This window comes from Protopterus annectens, chromosome 1.part2, assembly GCF_019279795.1.
Source record: "Protopterus annectens isolate FY-2018-M chromosome 1.part2, PAN1.0, whole genome shotgun sequence".
Lineage (NCBI taxonomy): Eukaryota > Metazoa > Chordata > Ceratodontiformes > Protopteridae > Protopterus > Protopterus annectens.
The window spans coordinates 507,599,635-507,620,035 of record NC_056727.1 but is presented as its reverse complement, the minus strand read 5'-3'; positions in this window follow the sequence as shown (position 1 = coordinate 507,620,035).

The window sequence follows — 20,401 nt, the reverse complement described above, 5'->3', positions numbered from 1 at the left end:
CCAGCAATATACGTCTCTTCCACCATGTAGCAGAATATCTGGAGGCACTGGGTGCCATAGACTGCACACACATCCACATCAAAGCACCACCTGGTGATCAGGGTAGGGTCTACTTAAACTGCAAGGGGTTTAACTCCAACTGCCAGGTCATGTGCAATGCCCAGGGCATTATCATGAATGTGTGTGCTGACAGCCCTGCAAGCTATCACAACTCCCACATTTGGCATTCATCACAGCTATACCAGGTGTTTGCCAGTGGGGACATGCCATACGGCCATCTGGTGGGGGGGGATGATAGCTACGCAGTGGAACCATGGCTGATGACTCTCATCAGAAATGTACACACACACAGGAACACCATAATGAGGCACACACACACAAACCAGGATCATTATAGAGCATGTGTTTGGGATGCTCAAGCCATGGTTCTGCTGCCTTGACATATCTGGTGGAGCCTTGCAGTACTCTCCAGCCACATGTGCACACATGTTCATAGTATGTGCCATGCTACACAATATGATCCTGGGAAAATAGCTGCAGCAGGAACAAAATGGGGAAGGGCCACACAGCCCCCCACCATTGTCAAGGCCACCACAGGCACAGAGAAGGTGGAACATACTGAGCCTGCCCCCGAAGGCAGACAGCGGTGTGCCCAGTATGCCCTGTTGTTGGCAAAGAGGCAACGCATAGCACATACACTGACACTGTAGGGCCTGAGGAACTGATCTCTCTCTCTCTCTCTGACTCACACACACACACACACACACACACACACACACACACACACACACACACACACACACACACACACACACAGTAAAATGGATGCCAAACATCACACCACCTATACCTTACCATGTATAGGCAGTGTACTGCATGCATCTGACATAGTCAGCCCTCAAGCACCACCCTCACAACTGCCTCTGGCACAAGGTTAATCAGTCCCATTAACAATAAATGAATGGAGGAGAATGTTCTGATAGCAAATCTATGGTATTGATGCAAGCATGCAAGGGAATGGGGTGGCTTACTAGGATAGCAGCAGACAACTGACAGCTCTGTGGAACAGCAGGAAGTGTATTCCAGTACTGGCGTACCCACACTAGGCAGTACCACCCTAGTTGACAAATACCACTGCAGTATATGTGGTGAGCCAAATAACTGGGGAATTATAGATCACATGCATGGATGTCAAAGTGGGAGTCCCATACCCACCCTCAACCTCACCCAGCAGATCAGCTGTAGAAAACCATACAGAAATGTCTGGCAAAGGCCCCCACATGGTGAAATCCATGAAATCCCCACCTACAGACTTTTACTCAGTGATATCACAGCAGGTCTGGCAGTGCAGTATGGCTCTGAAAGGTAAGAAGTCTGAAACGATAAATGTTTATGCCAGAACAGTCTGACCTGTGGTTGATACTGTTATGCCTGTAGTCTCAAAGATAGGGCACACCACTATGATAAATGGGACCAAAAGTTTAAGCAAATATCAGTACAATCTCTGCAAACATGTACTGTGTACAGATATGTCACCCCCCCCCCATAGTCCCACATAAATGCAATAACATGTCCCTAGCCTTAAGCAGCATCCAGCCATCAACTAGAGGGATGGCTCAACACAAACAGAAAGCAATTGTCAGTAACACCCATAGTCAACTTACTGGTGCCATCCCCGGGTTGTCCACTGCCGGCAGCCTGGGAACATATGATCATCAGAATGCACTGCCTTGCTACAGATGGCCTGCATCTGTCACACCTGGCCTACAGGCCTCTGACAAATGCCCATGTCTCACCCACAGTGCCGTGTTAGGAAGTATCATGGTGTCCATAACATCAACATAACCCAGTCTACATAATGCAAAAAAGGCCATGCTGCTAACTGCTAGCATCAGAGAGCCAGAAATCTGGACAAAGCCATGAATAATGGGGTGAAAATGGTTCAAAGAGAAGTACACATTTGAAATACTGCTCTAATAATGTTAGAAAGTTGATGGAATGATTGTAGTAGCATGGAATGTCTGAATGGTATGAAGTCTGAAACTGCAGTGTCAACTGTCAGTAATATCTGACTTCAACCCTGAGTGACTTGCAAAACACTTTTCCTTGAAAACCACACTCGTTTGGGTAATCAACCAGATATATGGGTCATGAATCTATACATTCTGTGATACTCTGTACAGTTGACAGGCAGGGCTAGGAGTCTAAACATGAGAATGCACTCATTGCAGGCAGTCCTAACCTCGGAAGATGGTGACATGTCTACACCCACAGAACCCTGGCCCACAGCCATGGGGAGTCACACACCCTTCCCTGATCACTCATCCTATGCAGCATCCTGACCCCAAAATGTGGCTAGCCAAGCAAAATGAAGTGGGCCATAAATATATGTGAGACACACACACACCTCCAGGCTGGTCAAACAGTCTGACACACACAAGACCCTCCAAGTGCAGTTAACCTTTGAGAAGATCCCTATGCAAACTACTGGTAGCTATAGGCCAACATATCTGACCCAGGACACCTCCCCCCACATATCTTATCCCCTACAAATCTATCTGGAGTCTGCCTGTCACCCTTATCCTGCCTGACTTATATTACCCAACCATGGACTAGAAATCAGACCAGGCCAGAACAGAAATGTACAGAGATTCCACCATTATAATATATCACCAAGGTGCTGGACCATTTCCACAGCTTCAGCAGTCATTTGGTCATAGGCACACCTCTCAACAGACTGGATTGTGCAAGAATGCATAGCATTTGGCCCATAATATTGGCGTGTACATCATCCATCCTGTATTCCTCTGGTAAATCACTGTGATGATCTGAGGAGGTATGTCACGAGGTACTGAAACAATACATGACAATGTCAAATGGCATATATGTCAGATGTCTGCTAAAACAAGTCCTGTAACCCTAGCAACCCATAAATTACTGAGAGAAACAGTCACAATCGCCATATGGCCCATTGTCTCTCTATTTTGATAGGTTATCTCCAGATATCCTGCACCAACAGGTTGAGAGGTATGGCTGTAGCACAAATCAAACTGGACTGGAGTACAACAATCCCTGGAATGAAGTCACACATTTACTATAGAAGGTCACACTGGGCATGCTTATACACTTAGAGAAATGTCAGTAGGATCTAGGAATTAACAGGCCTTCCCCACCCAGTGTACTTCCCATTGCCCTACTTTAGCAGTCCTGAAGATGCCTGTCACCATAGATGTACCTTTCATCAGGCCTCAGCCCTATAAGCTCTGTGGCATGTGCAATAACTGTGTAACACGATAGTACAAATAACTAGTTAGTTAGGAGTTCTAATCTCAGTCCTGGCAAATTTGTGTATGTGAATGAACCTGTCTGTGGGGGTGTTGTGCTTGTGTGAGAACCATATCCATTGGGGTGGGTTTTGCTACTTTTTGCTATTGCCCACCCAGTACATGTCCCAGTGTCCACATTACAAGGCCCACAGTTGTCATCCACTATAGAGGGACCTGTAGACACTCTGCAGCCCTATAAGCATTGTGCCATGTGCAATAGCTATGTAACAGCATGGAATAGATGACAAGATAGGCTTCCCATCTAATCCTTGGATATCACTCCCCACTCAGGAATCATACACAAACACACTCAGGTGGGCAGCAACCCCTACATCAGTAGGTGGCCTGCAAACCAGCTCACAGATAGAACCCATAGTGTGAAAGCAGCAGACTCCATGTCAGACTGCTGAACAGTCACAAGTGGAGTTCCACAGGTTGTGGACCTGGGTCCCCTCATGTTTGGGATCCACACCTCTGAGAACCAGCCCAATACAAAGGCAGCCTGCCTGGCTGACAATGTTTGCAGATGACTACAAGGTGGGTGCAATTATTACCCCCCCCCCCCACATGAGGTTGACATCCTTCACAAAGGCCTCTCTGAAACCTACGACTGTTGTCAAAACCCTGGACATAAGCTCAATGCCAGATGATGTGCTGCCATCCCCTTTGGGTACGACATAGTTCCCATAAAGTAATACATTGATGGTAGTCCCCTGAACACTGATGTTGGTGTAACGGAACTGGGAACACAGGTTGACAGTGAGCTCTACGGTGACTACCACAGTGCCACTGTCTTCCAAAAGTCCTTCCATGTGTCACTTCTCCTGACTAAGGGTGTTGAATCCGGGAAGTAAAAGGACAGTGTTTCCTGTACACTCCTTTCAGTAGGCCAATCAATATGTACCATGGCCCATTTGCCATGTACCCCATTGGACATCAGCAACAACAGGAGAGGCTGTAAATGTACTTCACAAAGAGGATCATGGGTACTACACACTTGCCCCAAACAGACAGGCTCCAACAACTACCATGAATCTCTGTCTCATATTGGTTACTTATGTGTGATCTCTGCCTGACATACACAACCATGTCTGACTCAACTATGTCAGGAATGCTACATCCGAGGAGACCGATCTATCTACATAACATGCCCCAGATACCTCAACCCCATCCTCACAATCAACAGGACATGCTGGAGGGACAGATTCACAATCCAGAGACTGGCCACACTATGGAATAGACACCACATACATGTCAAGCCGAGAACATCACTGGCCCTCTTCAAGAGAAATCAGGAGGAGTGGATTGGGAATAGAATACCCACCCTGGGGTTCACTCCAGTGACAATGCTCAGTAGACACACTGGGAGTATTGTCAGGTGGCATGATGCCAGTGTATTCTCATGGGCTAGCCTTGTAAATCCTCCATGGCCATTTGCCAGGTATACACCTGTGAATCTTAAAACCTATGGATCTCAGTACTGTCAAGTGTGTGTGTGTGTGTGTGTGTGTGTGTGTGTGTGTGTGTGTGTGTGTGTGTGTGTGCATTAGTGTTTATAAAAGTGTTTGTGAGTGTGTAAACATGTGGGTGAAAGTAGTTGGTGGCCCATCTCACCGAGTGCAACTACCATTGCCATACCTTACAAGGGCTGTAGATGTTATTCACTATATAGGCACCTTGGGATACTTCCCAACCTATAAGCTCTGTAGTGTGTGCAGTAACTCCATAACACTATAATACCAAGAACCACATAGCTAGGGGCTCAAATATGAGTCCTGGCAAATGTGTGTGTGTAAGTGTGTATATGTGTAGGTTACAGTATTTTTTGGTCTCTCTCACCCAGTACATCACACATTGTCATAATTTGCAAGGCCTGGTGATGTCCCTCATCTTAGAAGTACTTTTGGACAAGTGTCACCCCATAACCTCCATGGCACATGCAATAAATGCGTAACAATGTAGTAACAATAAATAGATAGGTAGGGGTTCTAATCACAGTCCTGGCAAATGTGTGTGAGAGAAGAATATATTGTGTGTGTGTGTGTGTTTGTGTGCAAGCGACATCTACTGGATGGGCATGGTTTCATATTTTATGCCATGGTACACACAGTACACGTTCCTAGGTCTACTGTATGAGTTCCGCTGTTCACATCAACTGTAGTGGTATCTGTAGACACTCTTCAGCCCTATAAGCTATCTGCAACAGTATGGAATAGTATGGTATGAATAACAAGATAGGTTGGTCTGCTAATGTCAGTACTGACAAGTGTGTGTATCTGTGTGTGTGTGTGTGTGTGTGTGTGTGTGTGTGTGTGTGTGTGTGTGTGTGTGTGTGTGTGTGTGTGTGTGTATGTGTGTGTGTGTGTGTGTGTGTGTGTGTGTGTGTGTGTGTGTGTGTGTGTGTGTGTGTGTGTGTATGTGCACTGGTGTGTATAGCAGTGGTTGTGAGTGTGTAGACTTGCATGTAACACTATTATGAGCACTCTCACACCCAGTACAACCACCATTGCCATACCCTACAAGGCCATGTGATGTTATTCACCTTACAAATATCCTTGTAACACTCATCACATTAGTAGTCCTGTGCCACCTGCAATAACTGCATAATAGTGTGGTACCACAACTTGATGGGTAGGGGTTTCAAACACAACACTGGCAACTGTGATCCTGCGCATGCATGTGCGTGTGTGTGTGTGTGTGTGTGTGTGTGTGTGTGTGTGTGTGTGTGTGTGTGAACAGTATTCTCTGCATGTTGGATCGACACAATATCCTCTGGGGTTGAGGGCATTAGCAATCTGAAGTGTGTTCCACCCACCACACTTACCATTGTCCACTATACTAGAGCTGATGTCAACCACCATAGACTGAGATACAACCCCTCGGCCCTATAAGCTGGGAGGTACATGCAAGAACTGTTACACAGGTCTGGGAAATGTGTGCAGATACAGCTGTATCTCAACAATGACATGGTCGATGTTTTACAACACTGCCATACCCTCGTTGGTGATGTCCGCAGGGCCACATCCTACTGACACACAGACACCTGGAACACAAACAGAATACAGCATGTGAGAACACATTCGCTTAGTGTTACCAACACCAATAATGCATCATGGCTGAAAAGGTACACACACACTCTGATGTGTACCCATTACACATGCCAGATGACAGCACCTTACACAGCATTAAATAGCTACACTCTACTAAAGTCACCTTGTGCATCAGACCCGTATAAGCATGTCCTTGCATCGATGGTATGGATGGCGTGGATGTGGCACAGGTATCATCATATGCACAGGGTTTGCCAGAAGCTTAGGCTGGGCCATACGGTTGACATCATGTGTGTGTATTTGGGGGGGTGTTCATTACATGGGCTGCGCAGGGGTGGTGTGTGTGTGTGTATGTGTGTGTGTGTGTGTGTGTGTGTGTGTGTGTGTGTGTGTGTGTGTGTGTGTGTGTGTAGGTGAATTTTCTGATGGTGATGTGCGTGTCTTTGCATGCACACAGTCATGCCATGTGGGCACCCTACACAGGGGTATTTTGGACAGCTGTGGGATGTACATGGCAGGGTGTACAGTTCACTGTCTCTGGACATGAACATAGGAACTGGGCCTGCCGAGGGTATCTCTGGTGCCACCAGGGTCGAATCCAGATGCAGTACTACTCCCTGATGGTGACTGCTGCCTACTGGATCAATGTCCCTGTTGGGAACAACCAAGATCACCTGCCCATGACCTGCTGTGTCACGGCATGGACAGCACACCCCCTTCAGTAGTGCTGGTGGTACTGCCAGCATGGGAATGTGATGGTGCACAGCCATGTAGACCTTTAGCTGATCATGGTGCTTCCCTACAGCCACGTGGCTGCTGGCCAGCATCCACCAAATGCTCAAGCACAGATATTCCATGGTCAAGGAGTGCCAAGGTCTCCCCCCACTGTCTATCAATGACCCCAGTATGCTCACAGATGGCTACAGTGAGTTCATGTCACCATGGATACCAGGGACATGCTCTTCCACGACCCTGCATATATGTCTGGTATTATGTTCATTATATGTCTGTGCCCCCATGATGGCCCAAAACATGTGTCTGGTGACTGCTGCCATGGCACTTGCAACAGGTGCATGACAGGCTGCAATCTTCCTCTGAGCACCCCTGCCCATCTGCCTGTGTGGGACCTTACCAGCACTATGGCTATTGCTAGTGCCTGCACCCTCACTGCCATAGTCACCATGGTAGCCTGTTCCATGCCCCCACCCATCAACTGTCCATTATCTGTGGCCACTGGTGATGGGGTGTGTGTGAGCATTGTGACTGTGTGCGGGAATGGGGTTAACAATAGCGGAATGCCAACCAATGGCACAATATCAGCCCCTGACAACCCCACCTGTGCCTCAATATGAGTATCATCATGGTCAGAGTCTGCAGAGACACTGACATCAGTATCAGAGTGGGAGGGATTGCAACCACCATGTCCACCTATGAGGGAAAAACAACATATGTAAATTACTACTGGCATTATAAGGTTTGCTGGTAGACACACACACACACACACACACACACACACACACACACACACACACACACACACACACATACACACACTCACATGTATACACACACACACACACACACACACATACACACACTCACATCTACACACACACACACACACACACACACACACACACACACATACACACACAGGTAAGGTGCCTCAAAGGCATTACACAGATCTGGGGGCATTCACAACACACAGACAATAACATACACACTCTGGATGGACCCTCAGCATCATGCAGTGCACCCCTTTCCAATTACCATTACTACTAATATACACCTCTGGGATACATGAGTGGTGTTAGTAGGTGATGGCTCTTCACCTAGCATACACTGCACCCATGTAAATTATTGCTGTTCACCTGTATAGCACTGTGGCAACTCCTACAGAACATACTCCCCACCATGTCCACGTGAGGTAAAAACAACATATGTAAATTACTACTGGCACAATAAGGTTTGCTGGTATACACACACACAGACACACACACACACACACACACACACACACACACACACACACACACACACACACACAGAGGTGAGGTGCCTCAAAGGCATTACACAAACCTCACATTAGCCGACTGGGTGCATTCACGACACACAGTCTGACAATAACATACACAGTCTGGATGTACCCTCAACATCATGCAGTGTGGCCCTTTCCAATTACCGTTACTACTAATATACACCTCGGGGATACGTGAGTGGTGTTAGTAGGGGATTGCCCTTCACCTAGCACACACTGCACACATGCAAATTATTGCTGTTCACCTGTATAGCACTGTGGCAACTCCTACAGAACATACTCCCCAACTGTACAGGGTTTTGCTGAATGTCTACATATGTGGCTCATATGTTTAGTCTGTTCCTCATAACTCCTGTGTTTTTCTGACACATTATTGGGTTGGCCTGTGGATTGGTGCCACTAAGTAATGTCCTAATTTGAGGTGCAGACTGCATAACCTGCAGTACATGTATGTTAAAACAAAGCCGGTTACTCAAACAACTTCCCAAGCTTACAATGGATATAGTAAGTGTCCACACACTTGTTAACATCCCAGGGTTTTGTGATATATCACATGAGACCTCAGAAATCAGGTCATAACATTGCCATCATTTCATATGATATCTAACCTGTGCAATCCAACTGAAGAACATACACATAAGTTACAGGTAACATCTGGCAACTGAAATAGGTACAATAAGCTTGTTGCATGAGTGTGCACACCCTTAAAGTAATACTCTATTAAAGCACCTTTTGATTTAATCACAGCATGCAGTCCTCTTGGGAAGGTGTCTATCAGCATGGCACATCTTGGCTTGCCAATGTTTGCACACTCTCCCTTGCAAAACACATCCAACTATGACAGATTGCAAGGGCATCCCCTGTGCACTGCCCTCTTCAGGTCACTCTGCATATATCCTATTGAACGTAGGTTCTGACTCAGCCAGTGCAGAACGTTGCATGTGTTCTGTTGAAGCCATCCTTTTGTTGATTTGGATCTATGGTTTGGGCCATTGTTATGTGGAAAGGTGGAATTCCTCACCATCCATAGCTATGTGGCAGATACTAGAATGTTTTGGAGCCACAAGGGACCAGTGTTTGGAACTGCTCATAATCCCCTCTAACTTGGCTACAGCCCCAATTCTAGCTTGTGAATAGCAACCCCAAAACAGGACACTGCCATCACCATGCATCATCATGGGGGTGGTGTTGTTGTGGTGATGTCCAGTGGTGATATTGTGCCAAACACACCTGTCAGAATTGTGGCCAAAAAGTTCAACTGTGATCTCATATTACCATAACACATTTTCCCACTTGCTTTTTGGAAACTCGATGTATTGTTTTCAGACTTTCATCAGGTCTGGATATTGTTTGGTGTGAGGAACTTCTGCCATCTTCCAACCCTACCCTATAGACAGGACATATGGAGACCATGGAAGATTGTTGTGACATATAGTATACACCCAGTACTTGCTGTAGATTCCTGCTACTCCTTCACGGTTGCTGTAGGGCTCCTGGCAGCCTTCCTGGCCAGTTTTGGTCTTGTATTCTCATAGACTTTGGTGGGATGTCCAGTCCTTCACAATGTCACTGTAGCCCCATATTTTCACCACTTTTGATGACTATCTGCAGTGTGTTCCATGGTATGTGCAATGCTGTTTTGGTACCCTTCTCCAGGCTGATACATCTCAAACATGTGGTCCCTTAGCAGCTTCATCAGCTCTATGTGAACAATAGCTGTTGCTATAGCAGGCAACTGGGTATATGTTAGGATAATCCTGGTAGGACAGCTGACAATTATTTGCTGTTAATAAAAGAGTCTCTGTAATTGATGGTTGTTGTGTACCCAATAAGATGTACTGCTGTAGTTATATGTAAAGCTACCACAACACAGTACTAGCTTCAGCCTGTGCAAACATATGCATCTAGGTTCTTGTACTATTATGTGCCATTATTGTTCCCCTAACAGATTGTACAGGTTATAGGTCACATGAAAGGTTGGCAGTATTTTGAAATTGTCTATTGTGCTTTCATTTTTGTATATCACACATACCTGGCATTTTAACAGGTGTGTACACCATTTATATGCACTGTATACCACTAATTTCTACAATATGACCCTAGTTTGGGGTCTTTGTCCCCCATTTTGTCAGTCTTTGTCCAGATGTGCTGCAATGACAGGTTGTGAGGTATGCTACAGATATGTGACATCTCCTGCAAATAGGCCCCTGTCATGACCACTGTGATGCAATGCAGTAACCACCACCACAGGTGAACAAGATATTGCCAAATAGCTGAGTGTAACAGTTGTGTGCATGGTCACATGCATTAACTTTAGCATGCCTGGGGTACTGGTGAGCCACAACAGGAAAACCCCATACTTTCTGGGTTCAGGCTGCTGTCCCATGTGCAGACCAGAGGGACCTATGTAGTTGTGAGAGAGAGGTATTGTCAACAGATTCACATTAGACATTGGTACAAGATGAACGCTACATTTCTGCACAAGTACAGTACACACTATGATATTATACAATTTGCTGTCCTTCACCATAGATGTGCACTTGTGTGCATTACTACACCCCACCCACTAATCCATTTTGCACTGACATATGCATCTAGAGACTCGGTAGAAGACAGTTTAAATGCTACCTCATTACTTTGATGTGCACTTTGGCCTTACCTGGATGCTCCTCGCCTGTTGCCTGGGTGCCACCCACCTCCACGACTGCTGTTTCACGTGTTTGAGCTTGTGTGGGGGCTACCCTAAGGTTGGCAAGGAGCTCCTATGTCACCGTAAGTGGGGTTGGTGTGGCTGACCCCCCACCGGTACCATACAGTCCCTCACTACAGCAGCAACCCTTTGCCAGGCATGATGTATCAGGTCAGTTGCTCTATGCCTTACCTGATCGTATGTGCATCCATGGTGGCCCAAGACATTCACTCTGTGGACGATCTCATCCCACAAGGTAGTCAGCTCCTGCGGATTTTGCCAGCTATGGCCAGAAAGGATGGCATAGTTTAAGATTACAGCTTCTGTGATGGCTGCTGTCTCCACATCGGTGTAAGGCAGTTGCTGCTGCATGGCACCTGGAAGACATACACAGAGAAACACATCACAGGACCTCAGACATTGCCCAGAGTTCTTTACAGAGCCAATACATGAATATTGACTACCATTAGACACCACTTACAAACATATCATACCCCTGTACCTGCCAGCACTGTATGAGCATTCATTGTACTCCTGGTTCTGATGTGTCATGTTCCCCCCAATGAGGGCCAGTACATTGCATAAACCACTATTCATCATTCACGTTTGTGTAGAGAGATGACAGTGGCCATGTTCCTTGCAGATGGGATGTCAATGGTGCTCAGGCTTTGCTTGCATACCATGTGTAATGGAGCTGGAAGCATATGCCTGGCTTCATGTAGGATGCAGACAGGAATGTTATCAGGCCCCAAGGGGACATGCTTTTGTTAACTTTGATTAGGCATTTGCACCTGATCCATGATGATGAGGAGAGGGGTGCATGTGCTGTCCATATCCACCTATACTGAAGTGATCCAGGGGGGTGATGTTTTCCCTAAACCTGTCTGCAGCAGGTTGGCTGTAGCTATGGTATGTGTGTATGTGCTGTGAGTGACCACCATTACAGGGTGGGTTGGGTTGGTGCCTCTGAGACTGCAGACATATGTGAAGATGGCCTTGTGATTGCCCTTAGTGGATGTGTCCAATTTGTACTCATAGTTAGCCTTACTGTAATCCACCTGTGAACTAATATGCTCATTCAGACAAAAGATGACATGCTGTGCAGTTGGTGCCTGCTCCTACTTTGCCCTGTACAACCAATATAGCATTGCATTATGTGCTTTCTGCATTGATGCTGCCCAGCAAAGGGGCAAAGGGGTTTACTCTACTTTGGTGGAGACAGGTTTTACAAGTAAGGTATTGCTGAGGCCATACAGCTATGTGGGTGGTCATATATCTGTTTGTAGTAGGCATGGACACAGGGTCTGAACACAGTTGGACACCTCTACAATTTCAATGTGATACTCATCCTTATTATACTACCCATGTCTGTGTCAGGGCAATGACACAACCAGTAGCTGTAGAAGTGTAACTCTGTTGGATGCACAGAAACTAAGGTTACACATGTGTACAACATGTACAGCTTATTCACCTGATATTTTGCATCCCATGTCAGTTGTTATGAGGCAGCCAGGTACACCTACCCTTACATACATATGCACAGTTAATAAATGCTAAACCTTTCTGTTCTATGTCAGTATGGCACACTGTAATTACACTCTTGCTGCTCAGTCAGTCATGTCAACCTGTTAGGGCAGGACATCTGGAGGACATTGCACATACATGGTGGGCTATGGGCCACAGTTAGTGACACTTTCATCATATTGCTGTAACACACATATGTCATTTGATAGTGCAGTAGCCTTTGCATTCACAGACATACCCTAGAGGATGTCTGACGCTCATATAGCAGGCAGAAAAGTGAACATCTAGGTGTGTGGTAGTGAGGGTAGGAACTGTTAATGTTGTGAGTATGACTGGTATGGGGACAGAGCTAGCTGATATGCTAGACAGAGGAAAGGAGGATATATTGTGCATGCCAGGGACCAGATGGAAGGGGTGTACAGCTGTGTGTATCAGAGTCAGGTACAAATAGTTTTATCATGGTGTGTATGGGAGGGGAACTGGTGTAGGGGTTAACCTGAAGGAATAAGAGTGTTGGGTAGAGTGATGTTTAGGAGGCTGGGAATTGATGGTGTAATGATGACAGTTGTTAGTGCATATGCTCCACTAATTGCATGTGTGATGGATGAGACAGATGTACTTTGGTGTGGTTGGATGAAGTGGTGATGAGTGCACTCAAGTGTGAGTGAGTGGTGATTGGAGAAGATTTCAATGGGCATGTTGGTGAAGGGGACAGAGGGGATGCAGAAGTGATGGGTAAGTATGGTGTTAAGCAAAGAAATGCAGAAGGTGAGATGGTGGTTGAGTTTGCAACAGAGGTTGGAAATGGGTGTGGTGAATATACTGGAGATCTTTATTATCCCTGCTCCTGCCCTGGCTGCTGAGTGTTTCCTGGTCCCAGAGGAATTGTTTGCATTTCTCTGTACCTCCTATCTTGCTCTAAAGGACCTGCCTAGTCTGTAAAGACCCCTTTCATCCAATTCCAGCCATCCCAATGCCTGGCCAAAGATTTCTCCTGCCCAGTGATTTGATTTTCTTCCCTGTTCTAACAGATTAAGAAAGTATGCTACACCCAAGTCCTACTTCTTAAGTGTATCTGTTTAATTTACACTTTACCTAGTATAGGTTGTAACCTGCTTCTGTGTAAGTTATCCTGTACCAAGTATAGATAGCATTTAAGCCTCTGAGTCAGGATTCCAGCAGCCATACTCCTCTCTATCTGTGTTCCTACTGCCATATTTCCATACCCCTTGACCCATTATCTGTTTCACCCCTACCTGCTACTTCTATCACAGTTACCTTGTTGTATTCTACTCTCTGCCCACTAGGTGGTGTTCCAAGCTAGCTTTAGGCTATAATTATTCCCCCCACTTTCCCTATTTTTTTCTTCTCTGGATCTTCTCTCAGATTTTCCCCTTGCCTAGCTGAGAATCTTTCTGCATTGTTCTGCTGCTCTTATCCCTTTCTTATCACACCCTCTAGCTCCATTATACCTCTCCTATTTTTCCTCCCACTCCACTATCCTTTTTTACCTCCAACCTGCTGTACCAAACTCTACTTACCTCTGGCCACCTTCTCTGCACCTGGAACCTGTCACTCTCTGATTGTCTCTGCAAACTCTTCATCTACCTGCTCTTCAACTCTTTGCCCTCCCTCTTACCTGGTCTTTCTGTATCTCTATACTCTCTTTAAACCCTATCCACAACCTGTATGCACTTTTTCATATCACTTTAGCCCTTCCTCTTCTCTTTCTTTAGATACTCTCTTACATTAAGCAACTAATTATCCTACCATCCCGATATATATCATCTGTTTTTTCTTTGCCCCTCCTCTTGCTTACCTGCCCCCACCTTTCTCTGTCTCTTCATCCACCTACATCATATCCTGCCCTAAGGGCATATAAGGGGAAAGCCCTTGGGGGCGCCATCTTTATTATCCCTGCTCCTGCCCTGGCTGCTGAGTGTTTCCTGGTCCCAGAGGAATTGTTTGCATTTGTAAGTACTTTAGCGGTATATCTTTTATTTGTAATAAACCACGACTAATGTTTTTGATAAGGTATCCATTCTAACCCTTACAGGCAATGCTAGTGTTTTTTTTCACTCGCTTATCTTAGACTGTACTTAGCTGATGTGAAATGTATTGTTAACGCAGCTGCTTATACTCTTGTCTTCATTGTAAATTACTGCTAATGTTTGTCTTAGGTGTCTAACCTAATTCCTGCAATTAATGCTTGTGACATTCACTCGTTTTACCAAGAATGTACTTTCCTGATGTGTAACATATTGCTAACACTGCTGTTCACATGCTTGTACATGTTGAGTGATTATTTGCCACTGCTGTATGGGGAGTGTTAGAAGCCTACTGCCTTTGATGTGTTTTACAGGGCAAACTGGTTATAACTGTGTCATATATTAAAATTAAGAGTGCGAGGAATACTAGTGCATTAAACGGCAACTTGGATTAGCGGCGCCTCCCACATGGTCATCTCTACCCCCCGCTTAACGTGCCTTGTATCATAGCATACTGTTAACCTTGCTAGCTTAACCTTATTGTTAACACTGTTTAGTGTAGGGTACTGTTTATGCATAGAAAGTACTGTTTAATAGCTGTAATTACAAAAGGTTTGCGTGCATTCCTTTTCCATCGCAGCTGGTGCTTGAAACAACATTAATAGCGTTTTTTCTCAAGTATCTTGCCCTAATATATCTATATATTCTTGCGTTTTTGCTTAGGTGTCCTACCCTTATATCAACCTGATGCAGCTTTACTATCCTGCATGTGTATGTCTACCTGAAACAAGCATATGACAAAACTAGCAAACCCCCCTCTCGGAGTGCTTACTTCAGTATCTGGGCACCCTGCTCTATTGTATACACTCCTACTGTGTGCCCATATAATTTTTCTTTCCTTTTTTGCTTTACTGCAGCTAGTATTGGCTACTTGTAAGGGCTTGTTCTGATTAACAGAACCCTTTCAATGTTGAGCACAGACTGGGCCAATCGCTCTACATATTTAAGTAATTTTTCTACACTTTACTGCTAATGCCTGCTTGCTCTGATGTTTGCCTAGCACTCCTGTTGACTACTGTCCCTTTAAACTGGACCTGCTTACCTTTCCTAGTGCTCAGCACATAAATCCTTTGTCTAAGTGCCCTATCTATGTAGACCTCTTTTGGGTAACCCCAGTGGGAGACATAACCTATTTCCAAGTGGCTGTTAACTTGCACATTTTATTTTTAGTAGCTGTATTGACTGATTTGTTTAAATATAGCTTGCCTAGGTTGTAGCTTATATATATATATATATATATATATATATATATATATATATATATATATCCAGGTAATAAGTCTACCATTTAACTTGCTGAATGTAATTCCAGCCATTTACATGCCTACTGAGTACTGTTTACTTATTGCATGCTTTAGCTGTCAACCAAGAAGCTGTAACTGTAAACTATCATTATAATATTCCTTATATATTGTTCATTTACTGCTTGAACAGGTTCTTTTAAGGATTGTTTTAATTGTTCTACTATTAGTCATGTTGCCTTAACCCCTAACTTACTCTAATGTTTTTACCATTCTAATTCATCCTAGCTCTGTACCTCCTATCCTGCTCTAAAGGACCTGCCTAGTCTGTAAAGACCCCTTTCATCCAATTCCAGCCATCCCAACGCCTGGCCAAAGATTTCTGCTGCCCAATGATTTGATTTTCTTCCCTGTTCTAATGGATTAAGAAAGTATGCTACACCCAAGTCCTACTTCTTAAGTGTATCTGTTTAATTTACACTTTACCTAGTATAGGTTGTAATCTGCTTCTGTGTAAGTTATCCTGTACCAAGTATATATAGTATTTAAGCCTCTGAGTCAGGATTTCAGCAGCCATACTCCTCTCTATCTGTGTTCCTACTGCCATATTTCTATACCCCTGGACCCATTATCTGTTTCACCCCTACCTGCTGCTTCTATCACAGTTACCTTGTTGTATTCTACTCTCTTCCCACTAGGTGGTGCTCCAAGTTAGCTCTAGGCTATGATTATTCCCCCCACTTTCCCTAGTTTTTTCTTCTCTGGATCTTCTCTCAGATTTTCCCCTTGCTTAGCTGAGAATCTTTCTGCATTGTTCTGCTGCTCTTATCCCTTTCTCATCACACTCTCTAGCTCCATTATACCTCTCCTATTTTTCCTCCCACTCCACTATCCTTTTTTACCTCCAACCTGCTATACCAAACTCTACTTACCTCTGGCCACCTTCTCTGCACCTGGAACCTGTTACTCTCTGATTGTCTCTGCAAACTCTTCATCTACCTGCTCTAACCTGCTCCGTTTGCCCTGCGGGCTCACTCCGCTCCCCTACCCTACCCCCAATTCCCACCCACCCCCAGTGCTGTTAGGTTTATACCTGCATAGCCACGCCCCTACCCCTCAACTACCTATCACAACCTACTTCCACTTAACACTCCCACTTCCTATTACAATAATTCGCAAACAGTACTTAATAACCTTTACACCCTCCCCGTTACCTATCCTTACTATTACGCCCTGTGTTTACCAACTAAACTTAACTTCCTTTCACATTTGTAACCTTTATAACAACACATATTAAACTTTTTTCCCTCAGTCCACTCTACCTCCTACAACTCTCTCGCCCTCCTTCTGTCACCTCTATTTTTTTAATTTTACCAACTAAACTTAATTTCCTGTTATATTTGTAACCCTATAACAACTCATATTAAAATTTCTTCTCTCAGTCCACTACCTCTTACAACTCTTTCCCTCCTTCTGTTACCTCTATTTTTACCTGTTACTAGACACCGTTACTCCTACACAATACAAGATACTTTCCTTCACCTTGCACCACCCTTACCTATTCAACCCAATGGCCTCTAAACATAACTCTATTTACACATACCTCCTACTCTTACCTACTATTCTAGCTTCCCTAACTCTAGCATTCACACTAACCTTCTTTGAACATTATTCTCTGCTAAAACAGCACCACCACTACCAACAAACCCAACCATTCTCATATATAAATTCCCACAACCACATTAACATAACCTCTACTTCTAGCTATACCCTTCCAAAGTACCACAGATCTACCCATATCACTTACTTCCATGACAAGAAACCCCCTTACAGCTACTTTAAAATCATAAAACTAATACAAAAACCTCAACAACATCCCCTCTTAGATGGTGATATCCATCCAAACCCTGGTCCCGATACAAGACTTCCCAGTGACCCACTTAACCAAAACCCCCACACCACCTCTACCCCAACAAGCCCATCTAACTCCCTTCTGATAGCTCACCTTAACATCCGTAGCATTAACAATAAAATATCCCATCTTCATGCACTCCTAGATGTACACAAATTTGATATCCTCTGTATTACTGAAACTTGGCTTAAACCTTCAACCAAAGAACATGAGATTACTCCCCCAGAATATAACATCCTGAGAAAAGACCATATTACCAAAAAAGGTGGGGGAGTAGCCATGTTTTATAAATCAGAACTCCAAGTATCACCCTTCAATGTGCCACTTCCCACAAACTCCATTGCAGAAACTGTTTTAGCCAAACTGCAAATCAATAACTATAAATCCATCTATATAATCGGTTCCTATCTTCCCCCTGGTAACAATATCAGTACTTTAGAAAATATACTTAGTGGCCTATATATCCACCTACCCTTGGAAACCATTGTGTTAGGTGACTTTAATATAGACTGGGCTACCTGTAGGTCCCCCAATCCCATTAATCACATAAATATTTACGGTTTCTCACAAATTATAACCACCCCTACTAGAACCCACAAACAAAGTGGTAAGGAAACCATACTAGACTGGATTCTCATAAACAGTCACCCTACTACTTATAAACCAGGAACCCTTCCAGATGACATCAATGACCATGCTCTTACCTATATAATTAAGCAAAAACTTCATAGGCCCAATCCTACTATTTTCAAAACCTCCCGTTCAAAAAAAAACTTTCACCCTGAGAACTTCCAAACAGAACTGAAGGCATGTGACTGGTCACCACTGCTCCATCTTCAACTTGATGAAGCAGTCACCTACTTTAATACTAGATTCCTTCAAATCCTAGACTTTCATGCCCCCTATCGCTCATCCCGAATAAAGACCAAAACTGCCCCATGGCTCACAAAACAAACTAGGCAAAAAATCCTCCTAAGAAATAAAATCTGGGCCAAGTGGAGAGCCTCTAAAAGCCCTTCTGACCAACTTTACTTTAAACAATTAAGAAATGCCATCAAAAAAGAAATTCTGCTCGACAAAAAACTTTTACCTTCACCTCCAACAAACCCACAAACAAAAACCACAAAATTTCTGGTCAGCTATGAACAAATTACTTCACCTAGGGCACACCAAGTCTCCCACCCCATCAGGAATCACCCATAATAACCCTAAACTGATAGCTGATTCCTTTAACAACTACTTTATAGAAGCCATACAAACTCTAGCTAATACTCTACCACCCACTAGCTCCCTCCCACCTAATACCACAACAAATTCAGATCCTTCTTTTCACATAAAACCAGTACCTACATCCTCATTCATAACCTCCTTCAAAAACTCAAGCCATGCACCCCTTCTGCTGACTGTATACCAGCAGAATACCTGCAAATTGCAGCTAAAGTCATTGCCTACCCTGTTTCTATCCTTATTAACAGAACTATTTCAGAAAGTAAAATCCCTCTTATATGGAAGATCTCTCACATCATTCCTCTTCACAAAGGTGGGACATCAACTGATATTTCCAACTTTAGACTAATCGCCCTACTCTCTTCTATAACTAAAATAATGGAAAAATGTATCCACTAACAACTACCTGACCATCTTCTCCACAACAAATTACTTGCCAACTGCCAGCATGGTTTCAGACCATTCCATAGTACTTCAACTGCCCTGCTATCCTTTTCTGACTGTATAAACAAAAATTGTAACAATAACTCTCTTTCCTCTGCTTTGTTTATCGACCTTTCAAAGGCCTTCGATATGATCAACCATAATCTGCTTATGGAGGTATTAAAAGCCCATTCACTGGACGCACAGGCATTACTCTGGTTTAAATCCTATTTAGACGACCGACATAAAGCAGTCCTTTGGGACAATAAGCTTTCAATTCCCCTCCCCGTAAACCTTGGAGTACCTCAAGGCTCTATCCTAGGCCCTCTTCTCTTTTCAATGTTTATTAATGACCTAAATACTAAAATTCCTCAAGCCACCTGCATACAATATGCTGATGATTCTACTTTAATCTGCTCAGCTAGGTCCCCAACCACACTCCAGACCCTCACCCAATCTGTATTTCATACTGTTGAAAATCGGTTCATGTAACACTGCCTCCTCCTGAACCCCAAAGAAACAACATTATTACTCTTTACTCCTACTTTAAAATCACCACAATTTATCTTCACTGTAACCTCTAACAATGGAACCACCATATCCCCTGATACCACAACCCATCTCCTGGGCATAACTATAGACAACAACCTTAGCTATGATGATCACATCAACACTACCATAAAATCTGTCAACAAAAAACTAGGTTCCCTGTATAGAATCAAACCCTTCCTTACACCAACAGCCAGAACCACTATAGCCCAGACTCATCTGATCTCTACCCTGTTTTATGCTTCTGCCATTTATACTAACCTTTCTAAAAACAACCTTAACAAACTTGCCACTAGCTATAATAACATAGCCAGATTTGCCACTGGAAACCCTTTTAGAACCCACCACTGTCTCAACCTCACACAATTGGGATG